The sequence below is a fragment of the Electrophorus electricus genome, chromosome 13, assembly GCF_041902795.1.
Source record: "Electrophorus electricus isolate QZ-2024a chromosome 13, ASM4190279v1, whole genome shotgun sequence".
In the NCBI taxonomy this organism is placed as follows: Eukaryota; Metazoa; Chordata; class Actinopteri; order Gymnotiformes; family Gymnotidae; genus Electrophorus; species Electrophorus electricus.
The window spans coordinates 23,826,875-23,844,683 of record NC_137509.1 but is presented as its reverse complement, the minus strand read 5'-3'; the positions used below and the strand labels follow the sequence as shown (position 1 = coordinate 23,844,683).

General features: G+C 35.8%; 19 pseudogenes; all 19 read right to left on the bottom strand.

The window, feature by feature from the left end:
* Positions 1 to 560: 560 nt before the first annotated feature.
* Positions 561 to 679, bottom strand: LOC145643903 (5S ribosomal RNA; annotated as a pseudogene).
* Positions 680 to 1,690: 1,011 nt separating this feature from the next.
* LOC145644514 (5S ribosomal RNA) lies at positions 1,691 to 1,809 on the bottom strand (annotated as a pseudogene).
* A 793-nt stretch (positions 1,810 to 2,602) lies between these two features.
* Positions 2,603 to 2,721, bottom strand: LOC145645683 (5S ribosomal RNA; annotated as a pseudogene).
* Positions 2,722 to 3,514: 793 nt separating this feature from the next.
* On the bottom strand, positions 3,515 to 3,633 carry LOC145644267 (5S ribosomal RNA; annotated as a pseudogene).
* Positions 3,634 to 4,645: 1,012 nt separating this feature from the next.
* LOC145644513 (5S ribosomal RNA) lies at positions 4,646 to 4,764 on the bottom strand (annotated as a pseudogene).
* Positions 4,765 to 5,557: 793 nt separating this feature from the next.
* On the bottom strand, positions 5,558 to 5,676 carry LOC145643901 (5S ribosomal RNA; annotated as a pseudogene).
* Positions 5,677 to 6,687: 1,011 nt separating this feature from the next.
* LOC145644512 (5S ribosomal RNA) lies at positions 6,688 to 6,806 on the bottom strand (annotated as a pseudogene).
* Positions 6,807 to 7,598: 792 nt separating this feature from the next.
* Positions 7,599 to 7,717, bottom strand: LOC145644908 (5S ribosomal RNA; annotated as a pseudogene).
* Positions 7,718 to 8,509: 792 nt separating this feature from the next.
* Positions 8,510 to 8,628, bottom strand: LOC145644907 (5S ribosomal RNA; annotated as a pseudogene).
* A 792-nt stretch (positions 8,629 to 9,420) lies between these two features.
* Positions 9,421 to 9,539, bottom strand: LOC145644906 (5S ribosomal RNA; annotated as a pseudogene).
* Positions 9,540 to 10,331: 792 nt separating this feature from the next.
* Positions 10,332 to 10,450, bottom strand: LOC145644905 (5S ribosomal RNA; annotated as a pseudogene).
* A 791-nt stretch (positions 10,451 to 11,241) lies between these two features.
* On the bottom strand, positions 11,242 to 11,360 carry LOC145644904 (5S ribosomal RNA; annotated as a pseudogene).
* A 792-nt stretch (positions 11,361 to 12,152) lies between these two features.
* LOC145644902 (5S ribosomal RNA) lies at positions 12,153 to 12,271 on the bottom strand (annotated as a pseudogene).
* Positions 12,272 to 13,064: 793 nt separating this feature from the next.
* Positions 13,065 to 13,183, bottom strand: LOC145645142 (5S ribosomal RNA; annotated as a pseudogene).
* A 791-nt stretch (positions 13,184 to 13,974) lies between these two features.
* On the bottom strand, positions 13,975 to 14,093 carry LOC145644901 (5S ribosomal RNA; annotated as a pseudogene).
* Positions 14,094 to 14,885: 792 nt separating this feature from the next.
* LOC145644900 (5S ribosomal RNA) lies at positions 14,886 to 15,004 on the bottom strand (annotated as a pseudogene).
* A 793-nt stretch (positions 15,005 to 15,797) lies between these two features.
* LOC145645141 (5S ribosomal RNA) lies at positions 15,798 to 15,916 on the bottom strand (annotated as a pseudogene).
* Positions 15,917 to 16,486: 570 nt separating this feature from the next.
* On the bottom strand, positions 16,487 to 16,605 carry LOC145644511 (5S ribosomal RNA; annotated as a pseudogene).
* A 794-nt stretch (positions 16,606 to 17,399) lies between these two features.
* Positions 17,400 to 17,518, bottom strand: LOC145645069 (5S ribosomal RNA; annotated as a pseudogene).
* Between the last annotated feature and the right edge of the window lie 291 nt (positions 17,519 to 17,809).

The following is a 17,809-nucleotide window of genomic DNA, read 5'->3' as shown; positions in this document are numbered from 1 at the left end:
TGCAACAAAAACTTACAGCATCTGCTATTCCCAGGTGCTAACAGATAGTTTGATTTAATTATTCACTGCACTTCAAATTTGAACATGATAGCTTGAACATAAATTAAAGGGATGCAATAAAATCTTACAGCACCTGCTATTCCCTGGTACTAAAAGATTTCTATTTAATCTGTATACTTCACATACAAGCATGTCAGTTGCAGATTAAATTAAAGTGATGCAACAAAAACTTACAGCATCTGCTATTCCCAGGTGCTAACAGATAGTTTTTTTTAATTAATCACTGCACTTCACTTCCTAGCATGTCATCTTAAAAGTAAATTAAAGTGATGTAAGAGAAGCTTTCAGCATCTCGTAGTCCAAGCTGCTAACAGATAGTTTTTTGATGAATCACTGCACTTCACATTCAGGCATGTGAGTTGGAGAGTAAATGAAAGTGATGCAAAAAAAACTTACAGCATCTGCTATTCCCATGTGCTAACAGATAGTTTTTTTTATTAATCACTGCACTTCACATTTGAGCATGTCAGCTTGAAAGTAAATTAAAGTGATGCAAGAAAAGCTTACAGCACCTGGTATTCCTAGGTAGGGTCCCACCTCAGTACTATCCAGGCCCAAAGTTGTTCAGCTTCCAAGGTCAGATGAGATTGGGGGTTCTCAAGCTGGTGTGGCCGTAAGCCTTAAACACTTACTCAAATTGCCTAATCATAGCAAATATGATCAAAGACCAATCTGACAATTTTTTTTTATTAATCCCTGCACTTGACATTCTAGAATGTTATCTTGAAAGTAAATTAAATGATGCAATAAAAGCTTACAACATCTGGTATACGGAGGCACTAACAGACAGTTTTTTTATTAATCACTGCACTTCACATTCAAGCATGTCAGTTGGAGAGTAAATTAAAGTGATGCAATAAAAACTTACAGCATCTGCTATTCCCAGGTGCTAGCAGATAGTTTGATTTAATTATTCACTGCACTTCAAATTTGAACATGATAGCTTGAACATAAATTAAATGGATGCAATAAAATCTTACAGCACCTGCTATTCCCTGGTACTAAAAGATTTCTATTTAATCTGTACACTTCACATACAAGCATATCAGTTGCAGATTAAATTAACGTGATGCAACAAAAACTTACAGCATCTGCTATTCCCAGGTGCTAACAGATAGTTTGATTTAATTATTCACTGCACTTCAAATTTGAACATGATAGCTTGAACATAAATTAAAGGGATGCAATAAAATCTTACAGCACCTGCTATTCCCTGGTACTAAAATATTTCTATTTAATCTGTACACTTCACATACAAGTATGTCAGTTGCAGATTAAATTAAAGTGATGCAACAAAAACCTACTGCATCAGCTATTCCCAGGTGCTAACAGATAGTTTTTTTTAATTAATCACTGCACTTCACTTCCTAGCATGTCATCTTAAAAGTAAATTAAAGTGATGTAAGAGAAGCTTTCAGCATCTCGTAGTCCAAGCTGCTAACAGATAGTTTTTTGATGAATCACTGCACTTCACATTCAGGCATGTGAGTTGGAGAGTAAATGAAAGTGATGCAAAAAAAACTTACAGCATCTGCTATTCCCATGTGCTAACAGATAGTTTTTTTTATTAATCACTGCACTTCACATTTGAGCATGTCAGCTTGAAAGTAAATTAAAGTGATGCAAGAAAAGCTTACAGCACCTGGTATTCCTAGGTAGGGTCCCACCTCAGTACTATCCAGGCCCAAAGTTGTTCAGCTTCCAAGGTCAGATGAGATTGGACGTTCTCAAGCTGGTGTGGCCGTAAGCCTTAAACACTTACTCAAATTGCCTAATCATAGCAAATATGATCAAAGACCAATCTGACCATTTTTTTTATTAATCCCTGCACTTGACATTCTAGAATGTTATCTTGAAAGTAAATTAAATGATGCAATAAAAGCTTACAACATCTGGTATACGGAGGCACTAACAGACAGTTTTTTTTATTAATCACTGCACTTCACATTCAAGCATGTCAGTTGGAGAGTAAATTAAAGTGATGCAATAAAAACTTACAGCATCTGCTATTCCCAGGTGCTAGCAGATAGTTTGATTTAATTATTCACTGCACTTCAAATTTGAACATGATAGCTTGAACATAAATTAAAGGGATGCAATAAAATCTTACAGCACATGCTATTCCCTGGTACTAAAAGATTTCTATTTAATCTGTACAGTTCACATACAAGCATGTCAGTTGCAGATTAAATTAAAGTGATGCAACAAAAACTTACAGCATCTGCTATTCCCAGGTGCTAACAGATAGTTTTTTTTAATTAATCACTGCACTTCACATCCTAGCATGTCATCTTAAAAGTAAATTAAAGTGATGCAAGAGAAGCTTACAGCATCTCGTAGTCCAAGCTGCTAACAGATAGTTTGTTGATGAATCACTGCACTTCACATTCAGGCATGTGAGTTGGAGAGTAAATGAAAGTGATGCAAAAAAAACTTACAGCATCTGCTATTCCCAGGTGCTAACAGATAGTTTTTTTGATTAATCACTGCACTTCACATTTGAGCATGTCAGCTTCAAAGTAAATTAAAGTGATGCAAGAAAAGCTTACAGCACGTGGTATTCCTAGGTAGGGTCCCACCTCAGTACTATCCAGGCCCAAAGTTGTTCAGCTTCCAAGGTCAGATGAGATTGGACGTTCTCAAGCTGGTGTGGCCGTAAGCCTTAAACACTTACTCAAATTGCCTAATCATAGCAAATATGATCAAAGACCAATCTGACAATTTTTTTTATTAATCCCTGCACTTGACATTGTAGAATGTTATCTTGAAAGTAAATTAAATGATGCAATAAAAGCTTACAACATCTGGTATACGGAGGCACTAACAGACAGTTTTTTTTATTAATCACTGCACTTCACATTCAAGCATGTCAGTTGGAGAGTAAATTAAAGTGATGCAATAAAAACTTACAGCATCTGCTATTCCCAGGTGCTAGCAGATAGTTTGATTTAATTATTCACTGCACTTCAAATTTGAACATGATAGCTTGAACATAAATTAAAGGGATGCAATAAAATCTTACAGCACATGCTATTCCCTGGTACTAAAAGATTTCTATTTAATCTGTACACTTCACATACAAGCATGTCAGTTGCAGATTAAATTAAAGTGATGCAACAAAAACTTACAGCATCTGCTATTCCCAGGTGCTAACAGATAGTTTTTTTTAATTAATCACTGCACTTCACATCCTAGCATGTCATCTTAAAAGTAAATTAAAGTGATGCAAGAGAAGCTTACAGCATCTCGTAGTCCAAGCTGCTAACAGATAGTTTGTTGATGAATCACTGCACTTCACATTCAGGCATGTGAGTTGGAGAGTAAATGAAAGTGATGCAAAAAAAACTTACAGCATCTGCTATTCCCAGGTGCTAACAGATAGTTTTTTTTATTAATCACTGCACTTCACATTTGAGCATGTCAGCTTGAAAGTAAATTAAAGTGATGCAAGAAAAGCTTACAGCACCTGGTATTCCTAGGTAGGGTCCCACCTCAGTACTATCCAGGCCCAAAGTTGTTCAGCTTCCAAGGTCAGATGAGATTGGGGGTTCTCAAGCTGGTGTGGCCATAAGCCTTAAACACTTACTCAAATTACCTAACCATAGCAAATATGATCAAAGACCAATCTGACAATTTTTTTTATTAATCCCTGCACTTGACATTCTAGAATGTTATCTTGAAAGTAAATTAAATGATGCAATAAAAGCTTACAACATCTGGTATACGGAGGCACTAACAGACAGTTTTTTTTATTAATCACTGCACTTCACATTCAAGCATGTCAGTTGGAGAATAAATTAAAGTGATGCAATAAAAACTTACAGCATCTGCTATTCCCAGGTGCTAACAGATAGTTTGATTTAATTATTCACTGCACTTCAAATTTGAACATGATAGTTTGAACATAAATTAAAGGGATGCAATAAAATCTTACAGCACCTGCTATTCCCTGGTACTAAAAGATTTCTATTTAATCTGTACACTTCACATACAAGTATGTCAGTTGCAGATTAAATTAAAGTGATGCAACAAAAACTTACAGCATCTGCTATTCCCAGGTGCTAACAGATAGTTTGATTTAATTATTCACTGCACTTCAAATTTGAACATGATAGCTTGAACATAAATTAAAGGGATGCAATAAAATCTTACAGCACCTGCTATTCCCTGGTACTAAAAGATTTCTATTTAATCTGTACACTTCACATACAAGCATGTCAGTTGCAGATTAAATTAAAGAGATGCAACAAAAATTTACAGCATCTGCTATTCCCAGGAGCTAACAGATAGTTTTTTTTTAATTAATCACTGCACTTCACATCCTAGCATGTCATCTTAAAAGTAAATTAAAGTGATGCAAGAGAAGCTTACAGCATCTCGTAGTCCAAGCTGCTAACAGATAGTTTTTTGATGAATCACTGCACTTCACATTCAGGCATGTGAGTTGGAGAGTAAATGAAAGTGATGCAAAAAAAACTTACAGCATCTGCTATTCCCATGTGCTAACAGATAGTTTTTTTTATTAATCACTGCACTTCACATTTGAGCATGTCAGCTTGAAAGTAAATTAAAGTGATGCAAGAAAAGCTTACAGCACCTGGTATTCCTAGGTAGGGTCCCACCTCAGTACTATCCAGGCCCAAAGTTGTTCAGCTTCCAAGGTCAGATGAGATTGGACGTTCTCAAGCTGGTGTGGCCGTAAGCCTTAAACACTTACTCAAATTGCCTAATCATAGCAAATATGATCAAAGACCAATCTGACAATTTTTTTTATTAATCCCTGCACTTGACATTCTAGAATGTTATCTTGAAAGTAAATTAAATGATGCAATAAAAGCTTACAACATCTGGTATACGGAGGCACTAACAGACAGTTTTTTTTATTAATCACTGCACTTCACATTCAAGCATGTCAGTTGGAGAGTAAATTAAAGTGATGCAATAAAAACTTACAGCATCTGCTATTCCCAGGTGCTAGCAGATAGTTTGATTTAATTATTCACTGCACTTCAAATTTGAACATGATAGCTTGAACATAAATTAAAGGGATGCAATAAAATCTTACAGCACATGCTATTCCCTGGTACTAAAAGATTTCTATTTAATCTGTACACTTCACATACAAGCATGTCAGTTGCAGATTAAATTAAAGTGATGCAACAAAAACTTACAGCATCTGCTATTCCCAGGTGCTAACAGATAGTTTTTTTTAATTAATCACTGCACTTCACTTCCTAGCATGTCATCTTAAAAGTAAATTAAAGTGATGTAAGAGAAGCTTTCAGCATCTCGTAGTCCAAGCTGCTAACAGATAGTTTTTTGATGAATCACTGCACTTCACATTCAGGCATGTGAGTTGGAGAGTAAATGAAAGTGATGCAAAAAAAACTTACAGCATCTGCTATTCCCATGTGCTAACAGATAGTTTTTTTTATTAATCACTGCACTTCACATTTGAGCATGTCAGCTTGAAAGTAAATTAAAGTGATGCAAGAAAAGCTTACAGCACCTGGTATTCCTAGGTAGGGTCCCACCTCAGTACTATCCAGGCCCAAAGTTGTTCAGCTTCCAAGGTCAGATGAGATTGGGGGTTCTCAAGCTGGTGTGGCCGTAAGCCTTAAACACTTACTCAAATTGCCTAATCATAGCAAATATGATCAAAGACCAATCTGACAATTTTTTTTTATTAATCCCTGCACTTGACATTCTAGAATGTTATCTTGAAAGTAAATTAAATGATGCAATAAAAGCTTACAACATCTGGTATACGGAGGCACTAACAGACAGTTTTTTTATTAATCACTGCACTTCACATTCAAGCATGTCAGTTGGAGAGTAAATTAAAGTGATGCAATAAAAACTTACAGCATCTGCTATTCCCAGGTGCTAGCAGATAGTTTGATTTAATTATTCACTGCACTTCAAATTTGAACATGATAGCTTGAACATAAATTAAATGGATGCAATAAAATCTTACAGCACCTGCTATTCCCTGGTACTAAAAGATTTCTATTTAATCTGTACACTTCACATACAAGCATATCAGTTGCAGATTAAATTAACGTGATGCAACAAAAACTTACAGCATCTGCTATTCCCAGGTGCTAACAGATAGTTTGATTTAATTATTCACTGCACTTCAAATTTGAACATGATAGCTTGAACATAAATTAAAGGGATGCAATAAAATCTTACAGCACCTGCTATTCCCTGGTACTAAAAGATTTCTATTTAATCTGTACACTTCACATACAAGCATGTCAGTTGCAGATTAAATTAAAGTGATGCAACAAAAACTTACAGCATCTGCTATTCCCAGGTGCTAACAGATAGTTTTTTTTAATTAATCACTGCACTTCACATCCTAGCATGTCATCTTAAAAGTAAATTAAAGTGATGCAAGAGAAGCTTACAGCATCTCGTAGTCCAAGCTGCTAACAGATAGTTTTTTGATGAATCACTGCACTTCACATTCAGGCATGTGAGTTGGAGAGTAAATTAAAGTGATGCAAAAAAAACTTACAGCATCTGCTATTCCCATGTGCTAACAGATGGTTTTTTTTATTAATCACTGCACTTCACATTTGAGCATGTCATCTTGAAAGTAAATTAAAGTGATGCAAGAAAAGCTTACAGCACCTGGTATTCCTAGGTAGGGTCCCACCTCAGTACTATCCAGGCCCAAAGTTGTTCAGCTTCCAAGGTCAGATGAGATTGGACGTTCTCAAGCTGGTGTGGCCGTAAGCCTTAAACACTTACTCAAATTGCCTAATCATAGCAAATATGATCAAAGACCAATCTGACAATTTTTTTTTATTAATCCCTGCACTTGACATTCTAGAATGTTATCTTGAAAGTAAATTAAATGATGCAATAAAAGCTTACAACATCTGGTATACGGAGGCACTAACAGACAGTTTTTTTATTAATCACTGAACTTCACATTCAAGCATGTCAGTTGAAGAGTAAATTAAAGTGATGCAATAAAAACTTACAGCATCTGCTATTCCCAGGTGCTAGCAGATAGTTTGATTTAATTATTCACTGCACTTCAAATTTGAACATGATAGCTTGAACATAAATTAAAGGGATGCAATAAAATCTTACAGCACCTGCTATTCCCTGGTACTAAAAGATTTCTATTTAATTTGTACACTTCACATTCAAGCATGTCAGTTGCAGATTAAATTAAAGTGATGCAACAAAAACTTACAGCATCTGCTATTCCCAGGTGCTAACAGATAGTTTTTTTAATTAATCACTGCACTTCACATCCTAGCATGTCATCTTAAAAGTAAATTAAAGTGATGCAAGAGAAGCTTACAGCATCTCGTAGTCCAAGCTGCTAACAGATAGTTTTTTGATGAATCACTGCACTTCACATTCAGGCATGTGAATTGGAGAGTAAATGAAAGTGATGCAAAAAAAACTTATAGCATCTGCTATTCCCATGTGCTAACAGATAGTTCTTTTTATTAATCACTGCACTTCACATTTGAGCATGTCAGCTTGAAAGTAAATTAAAGTGATGCAAGAAAAGCTTACAGCACCTGGTATTCCTAGGTTGGGTCCCACCTCAGTACTATCCAGGCCCAAAGTTGTTCAGCTTCCAAGATCAGATGAGATTGGACGTTCTCAAGCTGGTGTGGCCGTAAGCCTTAAACACTTACTCAAATTGCCTAATCATAGCAAATATGATCAAAGACCAATCTGACAATTTTTTTTATTAATCCCTGCACTTGACATTCTAGAATGTTATCTTGAAAGTAAATTAAATGATGCAATAAAAGCTTACAACATCTGGTATACGGGGGCACTAACAGACAGTTTTTTTATTAATCACTGCACTTCACATTCAAGCATGTCAGTTGGAGAGTAAATGAAAGTGATGCAATAAAAACTTACAGCATCTGCTATTCCCAGGTGCTAGCAGATAGTTTGATTTAATTATTCACTGCACTTCAAATTTGAACATGATAGCTTGAACATAAATTAAAGGGATGCAATAAAATCTTACAGCACCTGCTATTCCCTGGTACTAAAAGAGTTCTATTTAATCTGTACACTTCACATACAAGCATGTCAGTTGCAGATTAAATTAAAGTGATGCAACAAAAACTTACAGCATCTGCTATTCCCAGGTGCTAACAGATAGTTTTTTTTAATTAATCACTGCACTTCACATCCTAGCATGTCATCTTAAAAGTAAATTAAAGTGATGCAAGAGAAGCTTACAGCATCTCGTAGTCCAAGCTGCTAACAGATAGTTTTTTGATGAATCACTGCACTTCACATTCAGGCATGTGAATTGGAGAGTAAATGAAAGTGATGCAAAAAAAACTTATAGCATCTGCTATTCCCATGTGCTAACAGATAGTTCTTTTTATTAATCACTGCACTTCACATTTGAGCATGTCAGCTTGAAAGTAAATTAAAGTGATGCAAGAAAAGCTTACAGCACCTGGTATTCCTAGGTTGGGTCCCACCTCAGTACTATCCAGGCCCAAAGTTGTTCAGCTTCCAAGATCAGATGAGATTGGACGTTCTCAAGCTGGTGTGGCCGTAAGCCATAAACACTTACTCAAATTGCCTAATCATAGCAAATATGATCAAAGACCAATCTGACAATTTTTTTTATTAATCCCTGCACTTGACATTCTAGAATGTTATCTTGAAAGTAAATTAAATGATGCAATAAAAGCTTACAACATCTGGTATACGGGGGCACTAACAGACAGTTTTTTTATTAATCACTGCACTTCACATTCAAGCATGTCAGTTGGAGAGTAAATGAAAGTGATGCAATAAAAACTTACAGCATCTGCTATTCCCAGGTGCTAGCAGATAGTTTGATTTAATTATTCACTGCACTTCAAATTTGAACATGATAGCTTGAACATAAATTAAAGGGATGCAATAAAATCTTACAGCACCTGCTATTCCCTGGTACTAAAAGATTTCTATTTAATCTGTACACTTCACATACAAGCATGTCAGTTGCAGATTAAATTAAAGTGATGCAACAAAAACTTACAGCATCTGCTATTCCCAGGTGCTAACAGATAGTTTTTTTTAATTAATCACTGCACTTCACATCCTAGCATGTCATCTTAAAAGTAAATTAAAGTGATGCAAGAGAAGCTTACAGCATCTCGTAGTCCAAGCTGCTAACAGATAGTTTTTTGATGAATCACTGCACTTCACATTCAGGCATGTGAGTTGGAGAGTAAATTAAAGTGATGCAAAAAAAACTTACAGCATCTGTTATTCCCATGTGCTAACAGATAGTTCTTTTTATTAATCACTGCACTTCACATTTGAGCATGTCAGCTTGAAAGTAAATTAAAGTGATGCAAGAAAAGCTTACAGCACCTGGTATTCCTAGGTTGGGTCCCACCTCAGTACTATCCAGGCCCAAAGTTGTTCAGCTTCCAAGATCAGATGAGATTGGACGTTCTCAAGCTGGTGTGGCCGTAAGCCATAAACACTTACTCAAATTGCCTAATCATAGCAAATATGATCAAAGACCAATCTGACAATTTTTTTTATTAATCCCTGCACTTGACATTCTAGAATGTTATCTTGAAAGTAAATTAAATGATGCAATAAAAGCTTACAACATCTGGTATACGGGGGCACTAACAGACAGTTTTTTTATTAATCACTGCACTTCACATTCAAGCATGTCAGTTGGAGAGTAAATGAAAGTGATGCAATAAAAACTTACAGCATCTGCTATTCCCAGGTGCTAGCAGATAGTTTGATTTAATTATTCACTGCACTTCAAATTTGAACATGATAGCTTGAACATAAATTAAAGGGATGCAATAAAATCTTACAGCACCTGCTATTCCCTGGTACTAAAAGAGTTCTATTTAATCTGTACACTTCACATACAAGCATGTCAGTTGCAGATTAAATTAAAGTGATGCAACAAAAACTTACAGCATCTGCTATTCCCAGGTGCTAACAGATAGTTTTTTTTAATTAATCACTGCACTTCACATCCTAGCATGTCATCTTAAAAGTAAATTAAAGTGATGCAAGAGAAGCTTACAGCATCTCGTAGTCCAAGCTGCTAACAGATAGTTTTTTGATGAATCACTGCACTTCACATTCAGGCATGTGAATTGGAGAGTAAATGAAAGTGATGCAAAAAAAACTTATAGCATCTGCTATTCCCATGTGCTAACAGATAGTTCTTTTTATTAATCACTGCACTTCACATTTGAGCATGTCAGCTTGAAAGTAAATTAAAGTGATGCAAGAAAAGCTTACAGCACCTGGTATTCCTAGGTTGGGTCCCACCTCAGTACTATCCAGGCCCAAAGTTGTTCAGCTTCCAAGATCAGATGAGATTGGACGTTCTCAAGCTGGTGTGGCCGTAAGCCATAAACACTTACTCAAATTGCCTAATCATAGCAAATATGATCAAAGACCAATCTGACAATTTTTTTTATTAATCCCTGCACTTGACATTCTAGAATGTTATCTTGAAAGTAAATTAAATGATGCAATAAAAGCTTACAACATCTGGTATACGGGGGCACTAACAGACAGTTTTTTTATTAATCACTGCACTTCACATTCAAGCATGTCAGTTGGAGAGTAAATGAAAGTGATGCAATAAAAACTTACAGCATCTGCTATTCCCAGGTGCTAGCAGATAGTTTGATTTAATTATTCACTGCACTTCAAATTTGAACATGATAGCTTGAACATAAATTAAAGGGATGCAATAAAATCTTACAGCACCTGCTATTCCCTGGTACTAAAAGATTTCTATTTAATCTGTACACTTCACATACAAGCATGTCAGTTGCAGATTAAATTAAAGTGATGCAACAAAAACTTACAGCATCTGCTATTCCCAGGTGCTAACAGATAGTTTTTTTAATTAATCACTGCACTTCACATCCTAGCATGTCATCTTAAAAGTAAATTAAAGTGATGCAAGAGAAGCTTACAGCATCTCGTAGTCCAAGCTGCTAACAGATAGTTTTTTGATGAATCACTGCACTTCACATTCAGGCATGTGAGTTGGAGAGTAAATTAAAGTGATGCAAAAAAAACTTACAGCATCTGTTATTCCCATGTGCTAACAGATAGTTCTTTTTATTAATCACTGCACTTCACATTTGAGCATGTCAGCTTGAAAGTAAATTAAAGTGATGCAAGAAAAGCTTACAGCACCTGGTATTCCTAGGTTGGGTCCCACCTCAGTACTATCCAGGCCCAAAGTTGTTCAGCTTCCAAGATCAGATGAGATTGGACGTTCTCAAGCTGGTGTGGCCGTAAGCCATAAACACTTACTCAAATTGCCTAATCATAGCAAATATGATCAAAGACCAATCTGACAATTTTTTTTATTAATCCCTGCACTTGACATTCTAGAATGTTATCTTGAAAGTAAATTAAATGATGCAATAAAAGCTTACAACATCTGGTATACGGGGGCACTAACAGACAGTTTTTTTATTAATCACTGCACTTCACATTCAAGCATGTCAGTTGGAGAGTAAATGAAAGTGATGCAATAAAAACTTACAGCATCTGCTATTCCCAGGTGCTAGCAGATAGTTTGATTTAATTATTCACTGCACTTCAAATTTGAACATGATAGCTTGAACATAAATTAAAGGGATGCAATAAAATCTTACAGCACCTGCTATTCCCTGGTACTAAAAGATTTCTATTTAATCTGTACACTTCACATACAAGCATGTCAGTTGCAGATTAAATTGAAGTGATGTAACAAAAACTTACAGCATCTGCTATTCCCAGGTGCTAACAGATAGTTTTTTTTAATTAATCACTGCACTTCACATCCTAGCATGTCATCTTAAAAGTAAATTAAAGTGATGCAAGAGAAGCTTACAGCATCTCGTAGTCCAAGCTTCTAACAGATAGTTTTTTGATGAATCACTGCACTTCACATTCAGGCATGTGAGTTGGAGAGTAAATGAAAGTGATGCAAAAAAAACTTATAGCATCTGCTATTCCCATGTGCTAACAGATAGTTCTTTTTATTAATCACTGCACTTCACATTTGAGCATGTCATCTTGAAAGTAAATTAAAGTGATGCAAGAAAAGCTTACAGCACCTGGTATTCCTAGGTTGGGTCCCACCTCAGTACTATCCAGGCCCAAAGTTGTTCAGCTTCCAAGATCAGATGAGATTGGACGTTCTCAAGCTGGTGTGGCCGTAAGCCATAAACACTTACTCAAATTGCCTAATCATAGCAAATATGATCAAAGACCAATCTGACAATTTTTTTTATTAATCCCTGCACTTGACATTCTAGAATGTTATCTTGAAAGTAAATTAAATGATGCAATAAAAGCTTACAACATCTGGTATACGGGGGCACTAACAGACAGTTTTTTTATTAATCACTGCACTTCACATTCAAGCATGTCAGTTGGAGAGTAAATGAAAGTGATGCAATAAAAACTTACAGCATCTGCTATTCCCAGGTGCTAGCAGATAGTTTGATTTAATTATTCACTGCACTTCAAATTTGAACATGATAGCTTGAACATAAATTAAAGGGATGCAATAAAATCTTACAGCACCTGCTATTCCCTGGTACTAAAAGATTTCTATTTAATCTGTACACTTCACATACAAGCATGTCAGTTGCAGATTAAATTAAAGTGATGCAACAAAAACTTACAGCATCTGCTATTCCCAGGTGCTAACAGATAGTTTTTTTTAATTAATCACTGCACTTCACATCCTAGCATGTCATCTTAAAAGTAAATTAAAGTGATGCAAGAGAAGCTTACAGCATCTCGTAGTCCAAGCTGCTAACAGATAGTTTTTTGATGAATCACTGCACTTCACATTCAGGCATGTGAGTTGGAGAGTAAATTAAAGTGATGCAAAAAAAACTTACAGCATCTGTTATTCCCATGTGCTAACAGATAGTTTTTTTTTATTAATCACTGCACTTCACATTTGAGCATGTCAGCTTGAAAGTAAATTAAAGTGATGCAAGAAAAGCTTACAGCACCTGGTATTCCTAGGTAGGGTCCCACCTCAGTACTATCCAGGCCCAAAGTTGTTCAGCTGCCAAGGTCAGATGAGATTGGACGTTCTCAAGATGGTGTGGCCGTAAGCCTTAAACACTTACTCAAATTGCCTAATCATAGCAAATATGATCAAAGACCAATCTGACAATTTTTTTTATTAATCCCTGCACTTGACATTCTAGAATGTTATCTTGAAAGTAAATTAAATGATGCAATAAAAGCTTACAACATCTGGTATACGGGGGCACTAACAGACAGTTTTTTTATTAATCACTGCACTTCACATTCAAGCATGTCAGTTGGAGAGTAAATGAAAGTGATGCAATAAAAACTTACAGCATCTGCTATTCCCAGGTGCTAGCAGATAGTTTGATTTAATTATTCACTGCACTTCAAATTTGAACATGATAGCTTGAACATAAATTAAAGGGATGCAATAAAATCTTACAGCACCTGCTATTCCCTGGTACTAAAAGATTTCTATTTAATCTGTACACTTCACACACAAGCATGTCAGTTGCAGATTAAATTAAAGTGATGCAACAAAAACTTACAGCATCTGCTATTCCCAGGTGCTAACAGATAGTTTTTTTAATTAATCACTGCACTTCACATCCTAGCATGTCATCTTAAAAGTAAATTAAAGTGATGCAAGAGAAGCTTACAGCATCTCGTAGTCCAAGCTGCTAACAGATAGTTTTTTGATGAATCACTGCACTTCACATTCAGGCATGTGAGTTGGAGAGTAAATTAAAGTGATGCAAAAAAAACTTACAGCATCTGTTATTCCCATGTGCTAACAGATAGTTCTTTTTATTAATCACTGCACTTCACATTTGAGCATGTCAGCTTGAAAGTAAATTAAAGTGATGCAAGAAAAGCTTACAGCACCTGGTATTCCTAGGTTGGGTCCCACCTCAGTACTATCCAGGCCCAAAGTTGTTCAGCTTCCAAGATCAGATGAGATTGGACGTTCTCAAGCTGGTGTGGCCGTAAGCCATAAACACTTACTCAAATTGCCTAATCATAGCAAATATGATCAAAGACCAATCTGACAATTTTTTTTATTAATCCCTGCACTTGACATTCTAGAATGTTATCTTGAAAGTAAATTAAATGATGCAATAAAAGCTTACAACATCTGGTATACGGGGGCACTAACAGACAGTTTTTTTATTAATCACTGCACTTCACATTCAAGCATGTCAGTTGGAGAGTAAATGAAAGTGATGCAATAAAAACTTACAGCATCTGCTATTCCCAGGTGCTAGCAGATAGTTTGATTTAATTATTCACTGCACTTCAAATTTGAACATGATAGCTTGAACATAAATTAAAGGGATGCAATAAAATCTTACAGCACCTGCTATTCCCTGGTACTAAAAGATTTCTATTTAATCTGTACACTTCACATACAAGCATGTCAGTTGCAGATTAAATTGAAGTGATGTAACAAAAACTTACAGCATCTGCTATTCCCAGGTGCTAACAGATAGTTTTTTTTAATTAATCACTGCACTTCACATCCTAGCATGTCATCTTAAAAGTAAATTAAAGTGATGCAAGAGAAGCTTACAGCATCTCGTAGTCCAAGCTTCTAACAGATAGTTTTTTGATGAATCACTGCACTTCACATTCAGGCATGTGAGTTGGAGAGTAAATGAAAGTGATGCAAAAAAAACTTATAGCATCTGCTATTCCCATGTGCTAACAGATAGTTCTTTTTATTAATCACTGCACTTCACATTTGAGCATGTCATCTTGAAAGTAAATTAAAGTGATGCAAGAAAAGCTTACAGCACCTGGTATTCCTAGGTTGGGTCCCACCTCAGTACTATCCAGGCCCAAAGTTGTTCAGCTTCCAAGATCAGATGAGATTGGACGTTCTCAAGCTGGTGTGGCCGTAAGCCATAAACACTTACTCAAATTGCCTAATCATAGCAAATATGATCAAAGACCAATCTGACAATTTTTTTTATTAATCCCTGCACTTGACATTCTAGAATGTTATCTTGAAAGTAAATTAAATGATGCAATAAAAGCTTACAACATCTGGTATACGGGGGCACTAACAGACAGTTTTTTTATTAATCACTGCACTTCACATTCAAGCATGTCAGTTGGAGAGTAAATGAAAGTGATGCAATAAAAACTTACAGCATCTGCTATTCCCAGGTGCTAGCAGATAGTTTGATTTAATTATTCACTGCACTTCAAATTTGAACATGATAGCTTGAACATAAATTAAAGGGATGCAATAAAATCTTACAGCACCTGCTATTCCCTGGTACTAAAAGATTTCTATTTAATCTGTACACTTCACATACAAGCATGTCAGTTGCAGATTAAATTAAAGTGATGCAACAAAAACTTACAGCATCTGCTATTCCCAGGTGCTAACAGATAGTTTTTTTTAATTAATCACTGCACTTCACATCCTAGCATGTCATCTTAAAAGTAAATTAAAGTGATGCAAGAGAAGCTTACAGCATCTCGTAGTCCAAGCTGCTAACAGATAGTTTTTTGATGAATCACTGCACTTCACATTCAGGCATGTGAGTTGGAGAGTAAATTAAAGTGATGCAAAAAAAACTTACAGCATCTGTTATTCCCATGTGCTAACAGATAGTTTTTTTTTATTAATCACTGCACTTCACATTTGAGCATGTCAGCTTGAAAGTAAATTAAAGTGATGCAAGAAAAGCTTACAGCACCTGGTATTCCTAGGTAGGGTCCCACCTCAGTACTATCCAGGCCCAAAGTTGTTCAGCTGCCAAGGTCAGATGAGATTGGACGTTCTCAAGATGGTGTGGCCGTAAGCCTTAAACACTTACTCAAATTGCCTAATCATAGCAAATATGATCAAAGACCAATCTGACAATTTTTTTTATTAATCCCTGCACTTGACATTCTAGAATGTTATCTTGAAAGTAAATTAAATGATGCAATAAAAGCTTACAACATCTGGTATACGGGGGCACTAACAGACAGTTTTTTTATTAATCACTGCACTTCACATTCAAGCATGTCAGTTGGAGAGTAAATGAAAGTGATGCAATAAAAACTTACAGCATCTGCTATTCCCAGGTGCTAGCAGATAGTTTGATTTAATTATTCACTGCACTTCAAATTTGAACATGATAGCTTGAACATAAATTAAAGGGATGCAATAAAATCTTACAGCACCTGCTATTCCCTGGTACTAAAAGATTTCTATTTAATCTGTACACTTCACACACAAGCATGTCAGTTGCAGATTAAATTAAAGTGATGCAACAAAAACTTACAGCATCTGCTATTCCCAGGTGCTAACAGATAGTTTTTTTTATTAATCACTGCACTTCACATTTGAGCATGTCAGCTTGAAAGTAAATTAAAGTGATGCAAGAAAAGCTTACAGCACCTGGTATTCCTAGGTAGGGTCCCACCTCAGTACTATCCAGGCCCAAAGTTGTTCAGCTTCCAAGGTCAGATGAGATTGGACGTTCTCAAGCTGGTGTGGCCGTAAGCCTTAAACACTTACTCAAATTGCCTAATCATAGCAAATATGATCAAAGACCAATCTGACAATTTTTTTTATTAATCCCTGCACTTGACATTCTAGAATGTTATCTTGAAAGTAAATTAAATGATGCAATAAAAGCTTACAACATCTGGTATACGGAGGCACTAACAGACAGTTTTTTTATTAATCACTGCACTTCACATTCAAGCATGTCAGTTGGAGAGTAAATGAAAGTGATGCAATAAAAACTTACAGCATCTGCTATTCCCAGGTGCTAGCAGATAGTTTGATTTAATTATTCACTGCACTTCAAATTTGAACATGATAGCTTGAACATAAATTAAAGGGATGCAATAAAATCTTACAGCACCTGCTATTCCCTGGTACTAAAAGATTTCTATTTAATCTGTACACTTCACATACAAGCATGTCAGTTGCAGATTAAATTAAAGTGATGCAACAAAAACTTACAGCATCTGCTATTCCCAGGTGCTAACAGATAGTTTTTTTTAATTAATCACTGCACTTCACATCCTAGCATGTCATCTTAAAAGTAAATTAAAGTGATGCAAGAGAAGCTTACAGCATCTCGTAGTCCAAGCTGCTAACAGATAGTTTTTTGATGAATCACTGCACTTCACATTCAGGCATGTGAATTGGAGAGTAAATGAAAGTGATGCAAAAAAAACTTATAGCATCTGCTATTCCCATGTGCTAACAGATAGTTTTTTTTTTATTAATCACTGCACTTCACATTTGAGCATGTCAGCTTGAAAGTAAATTAAAGTGATGCAAGAAAAGCTTACAGCACCTAGTATTCCTAGGTAGGGTCCCACCTCAGTACTATCCAGGCCCAAAGTTGTTCAGCTTCCAAGGTCAGATGAGATTGGACGTTCTCAAGCTGGTGTGGCCGTAAGCCTTAAACACTTACTCAAATTGCCTAATCATAGCAAATATGATCAAAGACCAATCTGACAATTTTTTTTTATTAATCCCTGCACTTGACATTCTAGAATGTTATCTTGAAAGTAAATTAAATGATGCAATAAAAGCTTACAACATCTGGTATACGGAGGCACTAACAGACAGTTTTTTTATTAATCACTGCACTTCACATTCAAGCATGTCAGTTGGAGAGTAAATTAAAGTGATGCAATAAAAACTTACAGCATCTGCTATTCCCAGGTGCTAGCAGATAGTTTGATTTAA